This window comes from Chrysemys picta, chromosome 5, assembly GCF_011386835.1.
Source record: "Chrysemys picta bellii isolate R12L10 chromosome 5, ASM1138683v2, whole genome shotgun sequence".
NCBI classification, from domain to species: domain Eukaryota; kingdom Metazoa; phylum Chordata; order Testudines; family Emydidae; genus Chrysemys; species Chrysemys picta.
The window spans coordinates 59,891,593-59,913,601 of record NC_088795.1 but is presented as its reverse complement, the minus strand read 5'-3'; the positions used below and the strand labels follow the sequence as shown (position 1 = coordinate 59,913,601).

At 46.9% G+C, this 22,009-nt stretch overlaps 1 protein-coding gene and 1 long non-coding RNA gene across 9 annotated transcripts in view; one reads left to right on the top strand and one right to left on the bottom strand.

Moving 5' to 3' along the window:
- The window catches only part of FHIP1A (FHF complex subunit HOOK interacting protein 1A), a 135,529-nt gene extending 117,891 nt beyond the window's left edge, over positions 1-17,638 (bottom strand). For 5 of the 8 annotated variants that reach the window (XM_065597813.1, XM_065597817.1, XM_065597812.1 and 2 more), the window contains exon 1: positions 17,077-17,214. The gene's annotated coding sequence lies outside the window, so the exon portion shown is untranslated. Of the gene's footprint in view, positions 1-17,076; positions 17,220-17,444 lie in introns of those variants that run through there. The other 3 variants (XM_065597815.1, XM_065597816.1, XM_005307360.4) reach the window with 2 other exon arrangements.
- LOC135983946 (uncharacterized) lies at positions 17,098-21,102 on the top strand. Its single transcript, XR_010601812.1, has 2 exons — positions 17,098-17,234; positions 20,504-21,102. It is a non-coding gene; the product is annotated as an uncharacterized LOC135983946 (long non-coding RNA).
- Positions 21,103-22,009: the final 907 nt, after the last annotated feature.

Sequence of the window (22,009 nt, the reverse complement as noted above, 5' to 3'; positions counted from 1 at the left end):
TCCATTGTGGGCACTCATAGGTCTTCCAGGGGGTACATCAACTCATCTAGATATTTGCCTAGTTTTACAACAGACTACATAAAAAGCACTAACAAAAACAGTATAAACTAAAATTTCATACAAACAATGACTGGTTTATACTGCTCTATATACTATACACTGAAATGTAAGTACTGTACAATATTTATATTCCAATGTATTTATTTCAGAATTATATGGTAAAAATAAATAAGCAATTTTTCAGTAACAGTGTACTGTGACAGTTTTGTATTTTTAGGTCTGATTTTGTAAGTAAGAAGTTTTTAAATGAGGTGAAACTTGGGGATACACAAGACAAATCAGACTCCTGAAAGGGGTACAGTGGTCTGGAAAGATTGAGAGCCACTGCCCTAGAAGACCAAAATAAATTAAAACAAGGAACCTGTTAATTTTAATACATCTAGTGGATACAAATTATTATTCTGTTTCAGAAAGGTCTGGTTTTTTTTTTTAAAAAAAGATACACTGTAGCTTAAAAGAGGGGTTGCAAATCTTTGTGCCAATTGCCCATTATGAATAAGTTACCCACATAGGGGACAGAAACTGTCACAAGGTTCCCCATCCCCTCACAAACGTTTAGACCTCAAAATTAGCTGATTCCATCAAGATTCATACCAAGTCCAGAGCCATCAGCTGGCTCTCTGTCCTGCAGTCCTCTTCTGACCCCTTCAATACAGTCTCTGGCAGGGAACTTCCACTGCCCAAAACCCACAAGTAGCATGGAGGGAAAAATGTCAACTTAAAGGGACAGCATCAACCCAGATAATTTCAAAAAGTTACGTTTTCTGATCGAGTACCCTTTAAATAGTATGTATGTCCTCAGTGGGTTTTTTAAATTCCTTAAAAAATTCTTTAAAACAATTAAGTTTTTTTCCCTGCCTCCAACTGATGCTTAGAAGGGTCTTTTACACAAGCTCAAGAGCACCAAGAAACATGCTCAGGAGTTCCTCCCTTCTTAGGGTTGCCAGGTGTCCGGTTTTCAACCAGAATGCCTGGTCAAAAAGGGACGCTGGCGGTTCTGGGAACCCAGCCAATGGGACCTGCAGGGGTGGTGCCTGCGGACGGGGGCAGTGTGCAGAGGCCCCTGGTTGCGTGCCTCCACTTAGGAGGCAAAGGGACATGTCATCACTTCTGGGAGCCACCCAAGGTAAGCGCCGCCCAGAGCCCACACCCCTCACTCCCTCCCACACCCCAACCCCCTGCCCCAGCCCTTAGCTCCCTCCAACACCCAAACTCCCTTCTGGAGCCTGTACACCAACCCCAGCCCTGAGCCACTTCCCACACCCTGAACCCCTCATTTTGGCCCCATTCCAGAGCCCGCACCTCCAACCGGAGCCTTCCCCCTCCCCCCCCCACACACATCCCAACCCCCTGCTCCAGCCCAGAGCCCCCTCATCCCCAGCCCCACCACCCCCAGCCGGAGCCCTCGCATCCCAACCCTCTGCCCCAGCTTGGTGAAAGGGAGCGAGAGTGAGCAACAGGGGGAGGGGGGATGGAGTGGGGTGGGACCTCAGCTGGGGCAAGGATGTTCAGTTTTCTGCAATTAGAAAGTTGGCAACCCTATCTATCCCTTCTTCCCATCAGGCTTTGCACACTTCTGCCCACCCTGCTGCCTCTTCCATCTAAGCTCTGGTGCTCCTACTAAAACACTGCAGCAGCAAAACAGTAAAACTGTCACTATTCAAGTCTTTTATTGTGGGCATTTGATAGCACTTTGGTTTATGCTTAGTTTCTCTAATTGCTCAGGTGTAGTTATCCTGGGGGGAGGGTGTTACCTGTAACACCAGTTACAACTTCCCCTCCCCCATACGTTTGTCTCATATCCTGGTAAGACTGGTCATAAAACAAGATTGTAAATTGCACTGCAGTACTTAAGACAATAGGCCCTGAACTCTAACTGTGGCCTCTACATGCTATTATAATACAAAGGTTGCTTTGTTTACAAGCAAATGAAGGCCTCAACATTATGACTTACAAAATGTCCAATTTGGTATTTTCCTTTGACCCATTTGCAAATTGTTTATCACTAGGCAACTGACCAAAAGGGGGTAGTGGGGGAGGAACAAGACAAAGTACTCAGCAATACAAAACCAAAGAATATGGCACAGAGGGAAATCCAGAAGCCAGGAAGCAAATCCCTTCACCAACCAAAGAATTGAATTTCCAGCATTTTTTTTGTGTTTTTGTTTTTTATTTGGGGGGAGGAAGGGGTTGTTGTTTTTGTGGGGAGGAAAACAGGCTGGAAGCCCACATACATGGGCCCCAAGTGTCTGGAGTTAAGTTGGCCAAAAATAGATGAGCCTTTTAGCATACTTTTAAGAGCAACCAACAGTAGAGTCCAGCAGACCTCCAAAACTAGAAGCTGGTACAAGGGACTGAAATTACATTGTAGCGAACAACCCCACATTAGAAGGAGATGAGCTACACCATCTAATGCTTTTCCCCCCCTATTATAGAGAATGCTTGACACTGTGTACAACACAAAATTTAAAAATCAGGTGCCTTGCGAAAAATCTTTGTTTCTGCATCAACATAATTATTGATTGGACCCCAGTTTCACTAACTCAGTGCTGCAGCAGAGCCAGAAGGATAACCACAAAATGCTCAGTGTTTAAATAAGGTCTACAAAAAGCCAAATGCTATAATTTTCTTTTGATAAAGGAGTAGATTTTAAAGAAAGGATGTTTATAAAACAAACAGGTCTCTTCAAATCAGACAGGTTTAAAGGTAAGTTTTGGATTTGAAACCTTAACAAGCAGGGTCCTGGAAAGTGGCCAAATTTAAGTGCCTCAAGTTTACATGAATTAGCCTGTTTAGTTTCCAGGAAAAAAGATGCATCTTAATTTAGCATGGGAAATGACTAGTCACTTTTCCAGTTCAGAGATCTTTCATTACTACTACTGGGCTCCAATTCTTGGAACAAAATTGAAAGGTTCCACTGTATTTGTGGATGTACTGATTTCAAAGGTGGATTAAGCTATATTGGGGCCCTGCGCACAAAGAACATTTGGGGCCCCCATATCACCCCCCCACACACACACTGTGGGGCCCCACCCCTGCTCCTCCCCTTTCCCCAAGACTCCGCCCCTTGGCTTGGCCAGAAGTCAGGCCATGGTAAGAGCAGAGCTGCCCAGGGAGCCTGGGCCACTGTGGAGAGCTCTAAACCCTCCACCTGCCTTGGGTGGCACAGCCTGCAGGGCAGGGACAAGGGCTGGGGGCTGCTCTCGGATGCTGCACGTTCAGCAGAGCAGTTGCCTGGGAGAGTGCTTGGCGGCTGCAGCAGCAGCAGGCCACCCCGCCCAGGCTCAGCTTCTCTAGGAACAGTGGCCGAGCGAGCCGGAGCCCTCCACGGCATGCTCAGAGTCGGCTCCTGTCCCCAGAAGCTGAGCTTGGGCAGGGAGAGGGCTGCTGCTGTCACCGCTCCCTGCCTTGCGCAGGCTCAGCTTCCCGGGACAGGAGCTGACTCTGAGCATGCTGGGGAGGGCTCCGGCTCGCTTGGCCACTGTCCCTAGAGAAGCTGAGCCTCAGGGCAAACGCTGCGCTGCACCGGACAGCGTGTCTGGAAGAGGAAAGGCTCTGGCCCCGCCCCTTCCTTTCCCCAGCCAAGGCTGGCTGCTGGGTCGAGGACTCCGAGCAGGCGTCTGGGGAGGGCAGGCGGCCGACCCTTCCTGTCCCTCTCCCCCCCCCCCCCACAGTATTGCCTCTGAACCCTGCGGCCTGCCCGGGTGATTTAAAAGTGGCGGCGGCTGGGGGGTCCTGGGCCCTTTTAAATTGCCCAGGTCCCTGGGCAATTGCTCCCCTCCCCCCACCCCCAAATCGGTGGGCCCAGACATTCAATTGTATGTATGACCCACCTTTTCAGAAAGGTGCATGGTGTACACAGTAGCTGTTCCCAGCTTTGCTGCTAAATGACTTCCTACTCACCCAAATACCCTTGGAACACCTATGGCACAGATTTGGTGCAAGAGGCTTTCAAATGCTTGGAGGTTGGGATCAAGAGGAATGGCGGGTTCCACTTCTCTGTGGCTTTTGGGACTCTTCCCATATTGCCTTTCTTTGTTCCCCTTTGCACCACTCGCTGCAGGAACACGTAAGACAGTGGCTGTCAACCTTTCCAGATCACTGTGCCCCTTTCAGGAGTCTGATTTGTCTTGTGTACCCCTAAGTTTCACCTCACTTAAAAACTACTTGCTTACAAAATCAGACCTAAAAATACAAAATAGTCACAGCACACTATGACTGAAAAATTGCTTACTTTCTCATTTTTACCATATAATTATAAAATAAATTGATTGGACTATAAATATTGTACTTCAGTGTATAGTAAACAAGTCATTGTCTGTATGAAATTTTAGTTGTACTGATTTTGCTAGTGTTTTTTATGTAGCCTGCTGTAAAACTAGGCAAATATCTAGATGAGTTGATGTACCTCCTGGAAGACCTCTGCATACCACCAGGGGTACACGTACCTCTTGTTGAGAGCCACTGGTGTAAGACATAGCTTTGTGCTTAGGTCTAAGCATAGCTCTGATGTTTGCAATTTCTAACTGCAACAAGGTATGTTCAGAGCAGCATATTCTTCCTTTGCAAATTCCTAACTTTCATTAGTATTAATTTATGTGTGTGTGCGCACTTAGGGAAGAATGCCTTGTGGTTTCAAATAAAGGATTAGAAACTTCATTAGTTTCTTAAATGTTTTTGAATGGTGAGGAACTGGAATGATTTCCTAGTCATAATTCTCAAAATTGAGAGAGTACTGCTTGCACATTTCTCACTGTTGCTGACACCCTCAGCCCTACCAATGCCGGCAACATTGCCAATAAATTGCAGACATTTAAACTGTACACCATGAAGGATTAATCATTTAAACCAGGAGCATCTAAACTTTGTTCAATGGAAGGCCAAGTTAGCAATTTTCCAGGCCCCAAAGGCTTCATCTGCTTTCATGGGCATAAGCAACCTCAGACCTCATCCGCTTAGAGAAATTTTGCAAAAACACATCACCACAGCTAAGAGCAAACAGCGTTACCAAGTTGGGAAACTAGCATAGGCCTTGGCTATCCTAAGAAGGATAATTTTAAAAACTCAAAGAGATGAGCTTTACAGGATTTCTTTGTTCCTCCTTGGATTTTTCTTAGGGGGTATGATTTGACCTTATGATATTATGCACCATATTTTGATGTGTAAGCATAATTTATTTGATTTACACACATACTTGAAGAAACATTACCATGTGTGGCACAATAAGTTGTCCCAATATAACAAGGCATTTCAGCTTTGAAGCGTGATTATAAAAATAAACCTTCCTATTCAACGTAACTGCTTTCTGTGCATATCCAAGCTACCTGTTTACTTTCTCAAACATTTCTACTGCAGTTAATGTTGTAATGCCAGTACAGCAGTGAAGAACTGAATTTTCTTCTGCCTTGCATATCACAAGCCAAAATCATCAGCCGCATTCTAATGGCAAATCTTTCCTACTGGTAATAATAAGGGGGAAAAACAAACAAACAAACAAAAAATCCACAGCTTGACTTTCAGTTCCCAGGTTGAGTTTACATACCTAGTAGTTAGAAAAAGACATTTTTTTTTAAACTGGGCCTGATCTACACTACAAAGTAAGGTTGATGTAGGTCCATTTGCGCTGACCTAGTTATGCACGTGTCTACGCTAAAATTGGTCTCCCATCAGAGTAAGTGGCCTGGTACGACAATGCAGTAGAACCACCTCTCCCTACGGAGGTTGACACAGTTTCAGCATATAAACTGCATTACTTGTGAAACTCTAAGCATCCTCCAGCACCTATCTCACAATGCTGCTTTCCCTGCAATAGTGAACACTCATTTCAAAGTTCTGAACTCCACTGCCCAGTGATCGCAGAGATTGGAAGCCTACCCAATCTTCAAAAACCCTTATGTGTTTTTTTAAATGCCTTTTCCTGATTTCCCACCTTGATCAACACACCTAGCAGCTTACCTTTGTTGTGTACCCTGCCTAACCGACAAACAATGTCACACACACACACACACACATACACAGAGGAATAGGAAAGTAATATTGTATCTCCTTAGATTGTGGGGAGCAGAAGCTGTGCAGGCACAGCTACAAACAAGCCACAGAAATATTGATATCTATGAGACGATTGCCCAGGGGATTCTGGCAAAAGGAGCATGACAGGGATCAGCAGCAATGCTGCATGAAAACAAAGGAACTATGCCAGGCAGACCAGAAAGCAAGGGAAAACAAGAGATCTCATCCTGCCCTGGGGACCTGCTGCTTTTACAACAAACTGCATGTCATACTCGGCGATGACTCCATCAGTGTCCCTCATACTACTTTGGCCATCTTGGAGGAGCCCCCCCTTTGAGGAGGAAGACACAGCGGGGGACTCCAACCATACTGCAAGTCAGGAACTGTTTGAAACTCCACAGGAGTCAGTCTTGGCTGACTAGTGCAGGTGAGATGAAGATGAAGGGGAAGGAAGCTTGGGTAAGCATGTACATACATTAATCTTAAAATGTGAATTTTGTTTTTCCTTTCCTTCAAACCTCATCTCTACTTCCCCTTTCCTCTGCTTTTATTCTCCATTTAAAAATGTCACTTGGCCCATTTGCAAGTTAAGACAGGTATTGATTTTTCATTCTTTACTGGTATGTTGTTAGAAAAGGAAAGGCTAGCACCTTTTAAAAAGGGTTGTGTAGCAGTCCAGTACACAAGCCACATCAGATCAGTATCCTGTGCTTCAACAGAGGTATAACAGACAGAGGTAGAATTGGCATCTGCATTTCCTTTCTGTGGCTCTTTGGGGTAGGGTAGGGGAAGCGGGAGACCATCTCCATGACTTCTCTGCGTATCAGAATAGGGATGTCTCTTTTATCCTCTTGGGAGATCTCAATGAAACTTTCATAGAAATACTCCGCAATCCTCTCCCAAAGATTTCTAGGAATGGCAGTCTGGTTTCTTCCACGGCAATAGGATACTTTCACACGCCACACTGTGATGAGCTTGGTTGGCACCACAGCACTAAACAAGCTAGCAGGATACAGGCTGGAGTGGTTTCAGGACACTAGTAGCAGCTGGGTTCTCTGTGCCTCTGTCACCATCAGAAGTGAGACAGCAGCCCTCCCCCCATCCCCCAAATCACTGCCTGTTAAAATAGTGCAAATATATTCACTGCCACTTCACAATACCTGTACCCAGGGAGAGGGGCCAAACTGTATAGCTACATGCAGGGGTGTTGGAACTTTTTTTTTTTTTAAAATAGTGGGGGTGCTGATGATGGAAACCATGTATTTGGTGTTTGTTATTACTACTTCAAGCCAGGAGGCGTGGCAGCTACCTGCAACAGAGCACCTCCCTTCCTCCCAGCCAGGTCATACTCGCCACAGTTTGAGCTGGAGAGCGGTGCTGTAGCTAGGGGCTCCAAAGTTAAAACGTCAAAAAGCATTTCTTATTAAGGATATTTGTAGGAATAATACAAGGGAATTTGAGACTTAGCTTTCCCTTTCCATTGTGATTATAAATCCAATGGTGTATTTTTATTTATTTTTAAATCAGCAGCTTCTGGCGTGGACTCAAGGTGTCCCACCTAGGGGCGCTGGAACAGTGAAAAGTGGATGAGCGTGCTCATCCACTTTTCATCACAGGCCCGCCCCCGGCTCCTCCTCTTCTGCCTGACCACCCCCCCAGTCAGATCAGAAGCTGGAGCCTGGCCCAGATTAGAGCAGACCAGGAAGCACAGGCAGCTGTGGGGAGCCATGGACCTTCTACCTAGGGTTGCCAACTTTGTAATCGCACAAAACTGAACACCCCTTCCCTGCCCCTTCTTCACCCCTTCTTCGAGGTCCAGCCCCTGCTCGCTCCTGTGACGGGTTCAGTCACAGAGACCCCCTTGAGGCTGTCACCTGATGTACTGGAATTACCTCTGAGCCCAATTTCCCTGATGGCTTGGGACTCCAGAACCCTGCCTTGTTGAGCCAGATACACTAGTCTGCTGCAACACAGACCTAGGTCTAAACCACGCCCCCAAAGCTGCAGGCTTTAACCAAAAAACAGCTCAGCAGGTCACCTCTCTCCAGCGCCCAGAAACCCAGCTCCCAATGGGATCCAAACCCCAAATAAATCCATTTTACTCTGTATAAAGCTTATACAGAGTAAACGCATAAGCTGTCCGCCCTCTAGAACACTGATAGAGATAGGCACTGCTGTTTGCTCCCCCAGGTATTAATCACTTACTCAGGGTTAATAAAATCACTTTTGTTTATTAAGTATAAAAAGTAGGATTTAAGTAGTTTTAAGTAATAACAGACAGAACACATTTCAGAGTAGCAGCCAAGTAAGTTACCAAGCAAAACAAAACAAACAAAAACACACACAAGTCTAAGCCTAATACATTTAAGAAACTGAATACAGGTAAATCTCACCCTCAGAGATGTTCCAATAAGCTTCTTTCATAGACTAGACTTCTTAGTCTGAGCCAAATCCTTTCCCCTGGTGCAGTTCTTGTTAGTTCCAGCTCAGGTGGTAAACTAGGGGTTTTCTCATGACTGGCAACCCTCTTTGTTCTGTTCCACCCCCTTTCATATCTTTGGCACAAGGTGGGAATCCTTTTTCTCTCTTTGGGCATAATGGGCTTGCTCAAGCAAGAAACCCAAGTGTTTCAGACCATGATTGACCTACAGATCCAAAGAACCTAGACTCAGCAGCCTTTGCAGTCCTAGGAGAACTCCAAGTTTACTGCCTTCTACACCTGCTTCCCCCCCCCCCACACACATATATTACACGTGGCACCACGATATACATTCTTACCCCTAGCACTCCATACTAAGGGGCAAAAAGTGACATATACTAACCTATAAAATCACAGATTGGTGTGCATGTATATAGCTACAATGGACTGCACTGAGCTACTGTTTACAAACATGGACATACATGTTTACGGTTTACTTCTATTTCAATTTGGGATTGTAAACTGTGGTTCATCTTCAGTTTGTATGTGTTTGTTTGTATCCTAATTTTGTTAACTGCTGATGACAATCGCCCCCACGGTGGATTTTCCAACTTCAAAATGATTGCCCACTGACCAATAGGAATTTGGTGTTACAAGTTTCCAGAGCGTGATCCCAACTTGCTTTTCCACGGTCAACGACACTCATTTTGGTGTCCCTGCTCTGGAGGACTGGGGCAAACTTGGCACACAAATCCAGGAATGTGGCCTTTTGCATCCAAAAGTTCTGCAGCCAATGCTAGTCATCCCAAACCTGCATTACGATGTGATCCCACAACCAATCAGCGCTCATTTCTCAGGCCCTAAAATGGTACTGCACTGTGAGGAGCTGCTTCATGAATGCCAGGAGCAACCTGGCATTGTTTTTCACTAGGACCATCAGCATCACCCATCTCTGCATCATCTGCATCACAATCCGAATTGTAGCAGTACACCCTCAGGATGTGCAAATAATGGAGAATGGTACATCCTTGTATTAGCAATGCACAAGAGAATTGTGCTTAGGCTCGGCAATCTCCATACTTCTGTCACAGAGATGGCGGACACCGAAATGACCCCCACAGGACAGTGGGGTGTTTAAAAAAAAAAAAAAAAAAAAGGCATCATGTTTATGGGATTGGGAGAATATTATGGGATGTGAAAAGTAGCATGTTGGGAACTTAACCCCTACTTTTCAGAAATCTGTTGGTGACTCACTACTATCCCACAAAGCACTGCAAAAAAGTGTCTCAAAAGGCATTGCTCCATACTGTGGTGAGGGGCATAGTAGGATACCTCTGCAGGGTGTACCACACTTTCCATCAATGTCACATTGATGCATGCACGGTGCCAAAACAAGCAGCCAAGTCTGCATATGCCCAAACAATATACAAACTTCAGCTGGCTATGTTGTAGCCCAAGATAGAAGCCTGCATCTTACTGGGGCTTTTCAATCGCATTAAATTAATTGAGTTAACATGATTAAAAACATATACCACCTCTTGGTTATATCTGTACTAGTATTTTTACCTAGATATGCTACAAACATGTGTGTCCTGGAACAAATGTTTGAGGAATGTCCACTCTGGACCAGCGGTTTTCAAACTTCACTGCACTGCAACCCCCTTCTGACAACAAAAATTACTACATGACCCCAGAAAGGGGGACCGAAGCCTGAGCCTGCCCCACTCCCGCCATCCCAGACAGGCGGGCCAAAGCCAAATCCCAAGGGTTTCAGCCTTGGATGGCTGAGGGAGGGGGGCTGTAAACAGAACACTGCTAAAGTGGAAGCCGGAGCCCCACCATTCAGGGCTGAGGCCCTGGTACTTTGGCTTTGGCCCTGGGCCCCAGCAAGTCTAACCCCAGCCCAGACGACCCTATTAAAACAGGTCACGACGGGGGGAGGGAATTGGCCCTGAGCTTTTCGCGTTTGGCTAGCGGGGGTCTTCCCTGATACCAGCCACGCGGTGGGGGGGGGGGGGGGGAGGGAGGGGGAGGGATAAAGCGATCATCCAGAGAATTGGATGGGGGGGGGCGGGATAGTTTGTTTTCTGCTGCTGAAGGTTAAAAGGAAAACCGCAGCACTCAACGGGCTTTGCTTGGTATGTGGGAAAGGAGGGCGCAGAAGCCGAAAGATAATGGCTTACCATGGCCGCATGCAAGCCGAATTCTGTTGCCTGGACCTGCGTCTGTGATCTCTAGCAGCAAAGCCACAGGCACTCAATATTAAGAGGCAAAATGCGACCTTGCACAGAAATCACATGTGCTATGTAATGTGAATAGTGTTGGTCACCGTGAAAGAGTATAAGCATTGTTCTGCAAAATGTATCTTAAATAAATTCTCTTTTTTCCCCTCCCTCCAGCAGCTGCAAATTTTTCAAGCCTCCTCCTCCGTCCCAAAGGCTCTCTCAGATAAGGAGTCGGAAAAAGACGACGCGAAATGAGATGTTCGCGGAAATCATGGAATCCACCCGCAGTGAAAGAGCTCATCTGAATGAGTGGAAGGACACGGTTTCAAAGTATAGGGAAGAAGCCAGTGAATGTGAGGACAGGAGGGACCAACGTGAGGACAGGGGACGCTCGAGATGAGAGGTGGTGGCAAGAAGATCAGAGGAGGCAGGGTGCAACGCTGGGGCTGTTGCGTGAGCAAACAGACATGCTCCGGCGTCTGGTGGAGCTTCAGGAACGGCAGCAGGATAACAGAGTGCCACTACAGCCCCTGTATAACCCCCCCCCCCTCACCATGTTCCATAGCCTCTTCACCCAGACGTGTAAGAATGCGGGGGGGGGGGGGAGGCTCCGTACACCCTCCCATTCCTCCCCAGTGGACAGCCCAAGCAAAAGGCTGTCATTTTTTTAAACCTTTTTTTAGTGGCCTTTTCCTTCCCGCCGATCCTCCTCCCAAACCCCACCCGGGTTCTCTCTCTCTTTTTATAATCAATTAATAAAGAATAAATGATTTTTAAACGATAGTGACTTTATTTCCTTTGAAAGCAAGCTGTGATCGCAGGGGGAGGGTGAGTTCCTTACAGAGAATGAGTCAATAAAGGGGGCGGGTTTTCATGAAGGAGAAGCAAACAGAAATTTCACACTGTAGCCTGGCCAGTCATGAAACTGGTTTTCAAAGCTTCTCTGATGCACAGCGCTTCCTGGTGTGCTCTTCTAATCGCCCTGGTGTCTGGCTGCGCATAATCAGCAGCCAGGCGATTTGCCTCAGCCTCCCACCCTGCCATAAAGGTCTCCCCTTTACTTTCACAGAAATTGTGGAGCACACAGCAAGCAGAAATAACAATGGGGATATTGGTTTGGCTGAGATCTGAGCTAGTCAGTAACGATCGCCAGCAACCTTTTAAACGGCCAAATGCACATTCTACCACCATTCTGCACTTGCTCAGCCTGTAGTTGAACAGCTCCTGACTCCTGTCCAGGCTGCCTGTGTATGGCTTCATGAGCCATGGCATTAAGGGGTAGGCTGGGTCCCCAAGAATAACTATTGGCATTTCAACATCCCCAACGATTATTTTCTGGTCCGGGAAGTAAGTCCCTTGCTGCAGCCGTTTAAACAGATAAGTGTTCCTGAAGACACGAGCATCATGAACCCTTCCCGGCCAGCCCACGTTGATGTTGGTGAAACGCCCCTTGTGATCCATAAGTGCTTGCAGCACCATTGAAAAGTACCCCTTGCGGTTTATGTACTGGGTACCCTGGTGCTCCGGTGCCAAGATAGGGATATGGGTTCCATCTATCGCCCCACCACAGTTAGGGAATCCCACTGCAGCAAAGCCATCCACTATGACCTGCACATTTCCCAGAGTCACTACCTTTCGTAGCAGCAGCTCAGTGATTGCTTTGGCTACTTGCAGCAGCCCCCACAGTAGATTTGCCCACTCCAAATTGATTCCCGACTGACACCTGGTAGCTGTCTGGCGTTGCAAGCTTCCACAGGGCTATCGCCACTCACTTCTCAACTGTGAGGGCTGCTCTCATCTTAGTATTCTGGTGCTTCAGGGCAGGGGAAAGCAAGTCACAAAGTTCCAAGAAAGTGCCCTTATGCATGCGAAACTTTCGCAGCCACTGGGAATCGTCCCACACCTGCAACACTATGCGGTCCCAACAGTCTGTGCTTGTTTCCCGGGCCCAGAATCGGTGTTCCACGAATAGAACCTGCCCCATTAACAACATGATCTCCAAAGCACCGGGGCCCGCGGTTTGAGAGAATTCTGTGTCCATGTCCATGTCCTCATCACTCTTGTCGCTGCGCTGCCGTCGCCGCCTCCTCCTCTCCTAATTTTTCTGGTCCTGGCTCAGCATAAACTGCACGAGAACGTGCGAGGTGTTTACAATGTTCATAACTGTTGTCTTGAGCTGAGCGGGCTCCATGCTTCCCGTGGTATGGAGTCTGCAGTGTTCACCCAGGAAAAAAGGCGCAAAATGGTTGTCTGCCGTTGCTTTCATGGAGGGAGGGGTGAGGCTGTACCCAGAACCACCTGCAACAATGTTTTTTGCCCCATCAGGCACTGGGATCTCAACCCAGAATTCCAATGGGCGGGGGAGACTGCGGGAACTATGGGATAGCTATGGGATAACTACCCACAGTGCAACGCTCCAGAAATCGACGCTAGCCCCGGTACATGGACGCACACCGCCGAATTAATGTGCTTACATGTGCCGCATACATTCGACTTTATACAATCTGTTTCCAAAATTCAAATTATATAAATTCGGATTAATCCCATAGTGTAGACATACCCAAAGGGATAGTTTTCCTTTGCAACCACTTGTACTTGAGAGACAGACTTCAAAACTTCAGGCTCTTTCACTTTCCTCTCCCCCAGCCTCTCTCTGACCTCTACATACAGGAAGCCCAACTAGCAATGGACAAAAAAACATAGCACATTACAGAATTAGTCCCAGAAATCAGTTCCAAGCAGGCAGACCCCTGCATCTGTGCACAGCTCTACTGAAGTTTATAGGACATTATGTAGACAAATGGAATAATCTGCACAAATCCAACTGAGGGATCAGAGCCTAAATCTGAAATTTTATCACCTTCCAACCCATAATTTTTCCCCAGTTGTTTTACAAGTTTTATTGTAGAAATTACATTAACATCACATGATTATAATCCAAAAAGAGCACGGAACTATCAAAATTTGCAGAAATACTGAACTGATGACCTAACAATATTGTTCTATTGCTTTGGCTTGGCAAACCGGTCAATTGAGAGGTCAAATAATGTCAATTGATCAACTATTATTTGACCACAGTCAAATATCAAACGTTTCAGCAAGAACCTCCTGATGTACACAATGTCATGATTGTATCATGTATACTTCCATTTTTCAGAACTTAATTTCATTGTATTTTGCATTTTCAGAATTAAAATAACTCAGTTAAGAAACTTGTTTTTTGTAAGTAGGTATAAAGAAGGCTAAGCCTATTGGAAACCATAAAGTCTTATTCTTTGTTGTTACTGTTCCAATAAATCAGTTCTTTAAGATATATGGACCATTTTTGACATTTGACAATATTTTAATCATTATTTGTTTGGTCATCTGACCAATTATTTATGGACCGTTCAAATGCCCAACTTATATTGTATACTACTACTAGGTAAGAGACACAATTTTGATATCTTTCTCTCTCTCCAAAAGCTGGAAATACTGTAGAGGCATCATCCTCAAGTCCTCAGCAAGTGAGACCCCAATCCTGCAAACAGTTCCATGTGGGTGCATGAATCACTGAAGTTAAATGGATGCTGTGTGGACACAAAAGAATGGAGCACTGTGCAGGATCGGGGTGTTGCACTGGTCAACAGCAACTAACTAGGTAAAGAGCAGCACTGCCAGCTGCTGAAGAAGTCCATTCTGGCTCAGCTGGGAGGAAGATGGCTACGATTTGGAAACTTTTAAAGGGACACAATAAATTAGAAATCTAGTATTTTGTAACTGTTCAAAGTAGTTTCAGGAACAAACATCTGCTCCCAAATTCCCCTATCTGCAGGGCCCTACCAAATTCATGGCCATGAAAAACCATGAAATCTGGTCCTTTGTGTGCTTTTACCCTATACTATACAGATTTCACGGGGGGAGACCAGTGTTTCTCAAATTGAGGGCCCTGACTCAAAAGGGCATTGCAGGGGGGTCACCACATTATTTTAGCGGGGTTGCAGTATTGCCATTCTTACTTCTGCACTGCCTTCAGAGCTGGGTGGCTGGACAGCAGCAGCTGTCGGCTGTGCACCCCGTCAGCAGCAGCGCAGAAGTAAGGATAGCCATACTATACAAATGCCACCCTTACTTCTGTGCTGCTACCTTCAGAGCTGGACGGTCAGAGAGTGGCAGCTGCTAACTGAGGGCCCAGTTCTGCAGGCAGCAGCACAGAAGTAAGCGTGTCAATACCATACCATGCCATCCTTACTTCTGCGCTGCTGCTGGCAGTGGCTCTGCCTTCAGAGTTGAGCTCCTGGCCAGCTGCCCCCGCTCTCCAGCTGCCCAGCTCTGAAGGCAGAACTGCCACCAGCAGCTGCACAGAAGTTATGGAGCAGTACCACAACCCTCCCCCACCTCCCAATAACCTGTGACCCCACCCCCCCAGAACTCTCTTGGGTTAGGACCCCTACAGTTACAACACCCTGAAATTTCAGATTCAAATAGCTGAAATCATGACATTTACATTTTTAAAAATCCCCTGACTGTGAAATTGACCAAAATGGACCGTGAATGTAGTAGGGCCCTACCTATCTGTTTTGGGGATTTTATGGTCACACTTAAAAATAAGTAAGTGTTTTCCTTCTCTTTGTTGCTAGGTGAGAGATCCATGCAAATAAGGGAAACCAACCATAGAGGGAAAACATGAAAAAGACTGGAGTGCTGCCAAATGCACAAAATTATAGAAATCATGGGCATTGATCCTGGAAGCTCTTCCATGCTGGCAGATCTTTGTGCCAGTGCAGAGCCCCATTAAAGATAATGGGCATCCACATGGGCACAACAATATACATCTGGGGAGCATGTTGCAGGGCCTGGACCTTAGGTGTCACCTGCAACAACGATTGAGAGAAGAAATGTCACACAGTATTATTTTTAACATTCTGTCAAACATTTTTGACAGTTTTCAGAGTAGCAGCCGTGTTAGTCTGTATCCGCAAAAAGAACAGGAGTACTTGTGGCACCTTAGAGACTAACAAATTTATTTGAGCACTTTAAAAGTAGGGCAACATAGGAAATACCTTATCAGGACAGACCGATCAACTGGTCCACATTCTCAGGCATTTTAGCTCTATAAATTATTGTACTCTATGTTTCAGTCTGGAAAGAGATGGGGATTGCAAACCACAAAAAGAAATGTGGGAACAGTCTACTATGGGATGTGATGAACTTCCTTAGCAAAAATAATAATAAAATAAATAATAATAATAAATCTGTATTATAACATAAACAAACAGAAAACAGCTCCCAAAGGGAGAAAACTGATTAACTGATGCAATAACCTCTTGTGTAATTTAACAAATAGTGGTATAAATGCTCCAGATGTATGAATTACATTTATAGGGTAAAAGTAATCTTTGAAATAAATTAGTATTTTCTTTTCTCCAGTACTAGGTGTTTTGCAGGAGAATAGTCAGTACGCAGTGTCTCTTCTATCAGAGAAGTTTGTGGCTAAGGCTGTGCAAGTTACACTGCTGAAGCAGGGGGGTGGCATTAGAAGAGGGAAACCTTTCTTCCCTTCAACCAAAAAGATAAAGGCGCTTAAGAGGGAATTATTTCCAATGACCTATATAATTTCAGCAATCCGCCGGTTGCTATTCGTAGAGGAGATCTAACTTCCTAATGAGATAGAGTCAATAGCATAGCCCTTCCTGGGGGAAGCTAGAGAGTCGGTCCAATCGATTGGAAAGTGGGACAATTATTAGTACCGAGCTCGAAGGAACAAAAGGCGGTAGAAAAGCATCCTCATGTTTTACCAGCCCCGGCTCCGTCCCTGCCCGCGGCATCGTGCACCCCAAACGGGGGCGGACTGAGTTCGCTGACTGAAGGAAGCCGGTTTTGTTCGGCAGGGAAGGGGCTGGGCTGAGGCATCGCTCCTGTTGCCACACCCAAGGTCAAAGCAGCACCCAGCCTGCCCTCCCTCCCTGTTGCCAACTGCAGCGCGTTGCACACGCCGCCCCAACAGCCAAGGGCGCAGGTGACTAGCTCGCGAGCCCCACGGCAGCGCTGGGGGCCCCTTGCGCGCAAGGGGGGAGCGGGCCCGCGCTTTGGCTTAGGAGTTGCGCATCCTATTTCCGCGCGGGCGGATTAGAGCGCAGCGCCGCCTCCCTGCCCAGCTCGCAGGCGGCGGGGGACCTCGGCCTGCGCCCTGCCCCGGAACCCATCCCCTCCAAACCCACCACCACGCTCCTCGGGGCAACTCCGTCCCCGCGCATCGCCCCCTCACAGCACCTGGCCCTCCCCGCCGCACTGTGCACGGGGCCCGTATCGGGCGCGGGGAGCCCCCGGAGAACAGACACACACGTGGGCGCCGCTCGCCAAACGAGCGCGTAAAGCGCCTACCTGGCTGGGCCCCCCTCTCCGCTGTGACTGGAGCCGGAGTAATTCCGGGAGCGGCCCCGGCTCGGCAGCTGCAGGAAGAAGGGGAGATGCAGGCGGCCGCCTCTGGCTCAGCTGGCGCCGCGGGAGGAGCAGGAGGAGGCAGCTCCCAAGAACAGCAGGTAAATCCCTCCTGGTTGTTGAGCAATAATCCTCCGGCGCCGGGGGGGAGGGGTGGGCGCCGTCCCCTGCAGCCCCCGGGGCTTTGTTACCCCTGGGCTGGCACCTCCAACTCAGGGGGAGCTCGGAGCCTTTCAACAGCCCCCACAGCAACTTGGGAACAGCAATAAAGTTTGTGTAACTGGGAAGTCGGGGCCGAGTGTGTGACTCACCGCGAGCCCCAGACTCCCAACAGCGGGAGGAGGAGCTGGAGCCGGGGCTGCAATGGAAGTTGTCCTACCACAGCGTCCCCACCTGCTGCTGATGCGCCCCCTTCAGGCTGTCCTCGTGCAAGCGTGCCACCCTATCATAAAAAAAATGGGCGGCTGCCGTACCTGCTCCAGGTGTTTACTAATTGCATAGGATCATTGAAACGCACAGGGGAAGTTGCCACTGAAAGAGTTTCTGGAGCTAGAAGGATGCTGCTTCAATTTCAAGTTCAGAGCCTATCTTTCTCTGATTCTTCTGAGTGAATGAAAACCAAATATTGACCTTGATATTGCATTAATTTTGCTGACAACTGTGGCTTTATATATATATATATATATGTTCTTATTTTTCCTTTTAAAAAAATATGGCTTCAGCTGTATGAATTAGAACATCAGGATAGTGATCCCAGACTTGTGAATATGGCTTTACCATAGATCAAAATAGGAAGAGAAGATTAAGGTAAAAACTCATTCAAATAAAAGTGCTATGTAATTAAATAAAAATAATAAATTCAGTAAATTCCACGTATATGGGAAGTATCTTTCCTAAAAAATCTATACAATGAAAGATTAATTTATTCATTTAGATTTATTGCACCTATCAGTAACTTCTAGATCCTTACAAAATATTTTAAAACCACATATATTAAATCAGTCATGTCAAAAAGATAGTTAAAAGGCTCTCACTCCAAAAACCTTCCCCAGCCCTAAATAAAACAATTGCCCTAAAATCCCAGACCTCCACAGAACATATACACCTGCAATGTATAAAAAATTCCCTTCAAGCAAATTTTCTCTGCCACTTCCATATCTACCCCAGTCAGACCGCCTCACCTGAAAAAGACTGGGAGTGTGCCTTGAAGGTTCACCAAATATAGGCTCAATTGAAACAAGGAAGGAAGCAAATTCCAGAGATCAAAACTCCTCACTAAGAATATCCTGCTGCTGTCTCCTTTTTAGACTTGGAATGGGTATTAGTTCAAGTACATTGAATACTTGCAAATGTCCTGCTATTATCCAAAAAGAGACTCTCAAATAGGCCAGACCATTTAGGTCATCACAGGATAGAACAGGTAACTTCAACTATATCCCAAAATGAACTGTCAGCTAGGGCATGTCACAATGCACAGGTGTAATATTTTGTGTGAAACATCACTTCATAAACAGGCCTGTGATTTCTGTACTAGCTGCCATTTCCAGATGTTTTAAGGTATAGCCCCATTACAATAATCCAAGGGGGGTGGGGGGAAGACACAACCTCTTCCTAAGTGCAAATGATAAAATGTGCTCTTAGGAACAGCTGCCATCTGAGTAATCAAGAATAGCTAGGGATCCAACAAAACCCCCAGGCTGTGAACCTTTGAAACAGTGGGCATACCCTCTCAACTAAGGATGCTGATATCCCAATTCTTCCACTTGCTTCTCCCATCCCTGTAAGCATTTTTCTTATCATTCCTGCACAGTAGATGGAATCCCTGAATGACTTAAGCCTGGTCTACAATACAAAGGTAGGCCTACATAAGCTGCCTTGCGTCAACCTAGTTGTGCATGTGTCTACACTGAAACATGTCTTCCACCGATGTGAGCTCCCCATTACGCCAACCCCATTACAGAACCGTTGAGCCATGGTTGATGTATTGAGGTTGACACAGCACGAATGTAGACACTGCATTACCTATGTCGACCCTAATAGTCCTCCAGCAGCTGTTCCACAATACCCAACACCGACTGCTTTGGTCACAGTTGTGAACTCCACTGCCCAAGGGTCATGGAGACTGGAAGCTCTCCTTACCTCCCCCTTAAGCCCTGCACGTTTTTGAAATGCCTTTTAGTGATTGTCCATTTTGGTAAGCACACCTAGCAGCTTTTCAGTGTTGCATGCAACTGCCCGACTCACTATGCCAGCTACATGCTTGGGCCTGTGGAGAGAAGAGGCTGTGCAGGCACAACCTTGGATCACCCACAGAAACATGGACATCTACGATTAAATTGAACGGTGGATGCAGGAGAAGGAATCAGGGATCAGCAGCAGTGCCGCATGAAAGTGAAGGAACAGCAGCAGGCATATCAGAAAGCCAGGGAAGCCAACAGTCGATCCAGTGCCAAGCTGCAGACCTGGCACTTTCACAAAAAGATGCATGCCATACTTGGCGGAGATCCCACCACCACTTCGCACAGCGAGAAGGAGGTGGAGGAGGAAGAGGAGAGGATGGGGGATGTGACCAGGGGATCCAACTATGGGGTGAGCAGGGACCTATTTGAGACTCCACCACAGTCCAGTCAGTCGAGCATGGGCAAACCCGAAGCAGGGGAAGGAATCTTGGGTAAGTTTATTTCCCATTAAAGTGATGGTATCCCCAACTTAGCGGGACACAGCTATTGACTTTTCATTAATCTACTCATACTACAAGAGGTACAACAAAGAAAGGTAGAGTCATCTGCTTTTCATTCCCCTGTACAGTTTGGGGTGGGGTGGTGGGGAAGGGGATATAGACTAGTTTGTTTATGTACACAGGGATGATCTCAATGAAACTTTCATGGAAGTACTCTGCAATCCTTTCTGAAAGGTTTTTAGGGATGGCAGACTTATTTCTTCCTCTATGATAGGAGACTTTCCCAGTCCACTAAGCGATATCTTTGGCAGGTACTATTGCAGAAAACAAGCTAGTGGCATATGGGCCATGGCAACTTCAGGACACCAGCAGCAGCTGTGCCCTGTGTGCCTTTGTTATCCTCAGAAGTGAGATATCAGTTAAAATCACCACCATCGGTTGAAAATGGTGCCAATATTCAGTGCCATTGCCTTATACTCATGGTTTCATGCAACTGAGCATTTCTCTCCTCATTTCCCTTGCCCCTGGCCAGGCATACTCACTGTGGATGTTGCTGTGAGTCGCACCGTGCACAAGCACAAGTGTCAATGTCCTGTTTAAAATTTTAGGGGAGGAAGGGAGCTGTGAATCTTGACTTTCATTTTTTGTTGTGACTATACTGACAATGGTAACTGTGTGTTTTATCTGTAGCTGCTGCCGTTGAGGTCATGAGGGGTTCCCCCTCCACACCCGTGGAATGCCCGAGAAATAAGAGATTCAGGATGACATGTTCAGCAAGATCCTGCAAGCCAGTGCTGTATCAGACCCTGAACAGAGGACCTGGAGAATTAATATTGCAGACTGTAGGGAGAAAGGCCCAGATGTCAGAGAGGGAGATGCACCAGGATATAATGGGATTTCTTCGGCAGCAAACACAGATGCTGCAGACTCCTGTGGACATACAGGTTCAATAATCCTGGACTCACCTCCCTTTTGTGAACTCCAGTACATGGAAAATTCCTCTATAGCACACTCCATCCCCTACCCCCCAAAACCGCTGCGCAACATTCCACAGAATATCAGGAGTCATGTTCCTACCCCTACCAGTCCAAACTAAGAGATATTAAGGACAACTACAGCTTCACCTATGAGAGCCATGGTAGCTGTATGTGTAGCTAAAATGGACATGAAGGTTCGTTCTTCAAGCTCTGTTCCATACATTTATTAAGGTTTTAATGTGTTTGCTTTTAACTTGCACAAATTTTCTTGAAGTGTTTTCATTACTCAATAAAACAGTATTGTTTGGAAAATAATTCACCTTTATTAGTTCCCAACATATTCTGCAGGATGCCTGGTGGAAGTGAAAGCATCCACTTACTTGTTATTGTACGATATGACACAACTAATAGGATCAGTGACAAACACGGTGTAATAATTATAAGTATCAAAGGGGTAGCCGTGTTAGTCTGGATCTGTAAAAGCAGCAAAGGGTCCTATGGCACCTTATAGACTAACAGACGTATTGAAGCATGAGCTTTCGTGGGTGAATACATGCATCCGAAGAAGTGGGTATTCACTCATGAAAGCTCATGCTGCAATACTTCTGTTCGTCTATAAGGTGCCACAGGACTCTTTGCTGCTTTTATAATTATAAGTGTACAGCAAGCCCCACAAAAGTAATAGGTGCAGTGCAGTAGCGTAGCTAGTGGGGTGCAGGGGAAGCAGCTGCTTCCCCTCAGCACATTTTCTAAAAGCAGCGCCATATAACTTTGATACAGATGGTTTGGCGGCCGGGCCCCTTGGAGCACTCCGCGGTGCAGAGGCAGCTGTCAAGGATCAGGTCCGGGCAGTTCCTGCTGGCCCAGGAGAGCCCCGCCAGCGCGGCCGCAAAGTAGAGGCAGCGGCAGAGCCCGTGCATGGTAGAGGAGCGGATGCTGCGGCTCTGCGCTGCTCATGGCAAGCTCCAGGCACAGCCCGCTGTGAGGGCGGCTTGGTGCCCACCCTGCCTCCTGCACTGACCAGGTCCCGGGGCACCCCCAGGGCAGGGAGGGTCTCCCCCCCGCCTCCTCGCGGCAGCCACACCGGGCGGACCCGTGGCCGGTCACTCCCAGCAGGAGCCTTGGCGCCGCCCTCGGCTCGCTGGAATAAAACTCCCCCGAGGAGGGGAGAGTGCTTCACCCCTCCCCCCGCGGCCTGTCAGTGCGACCCACCCATAGC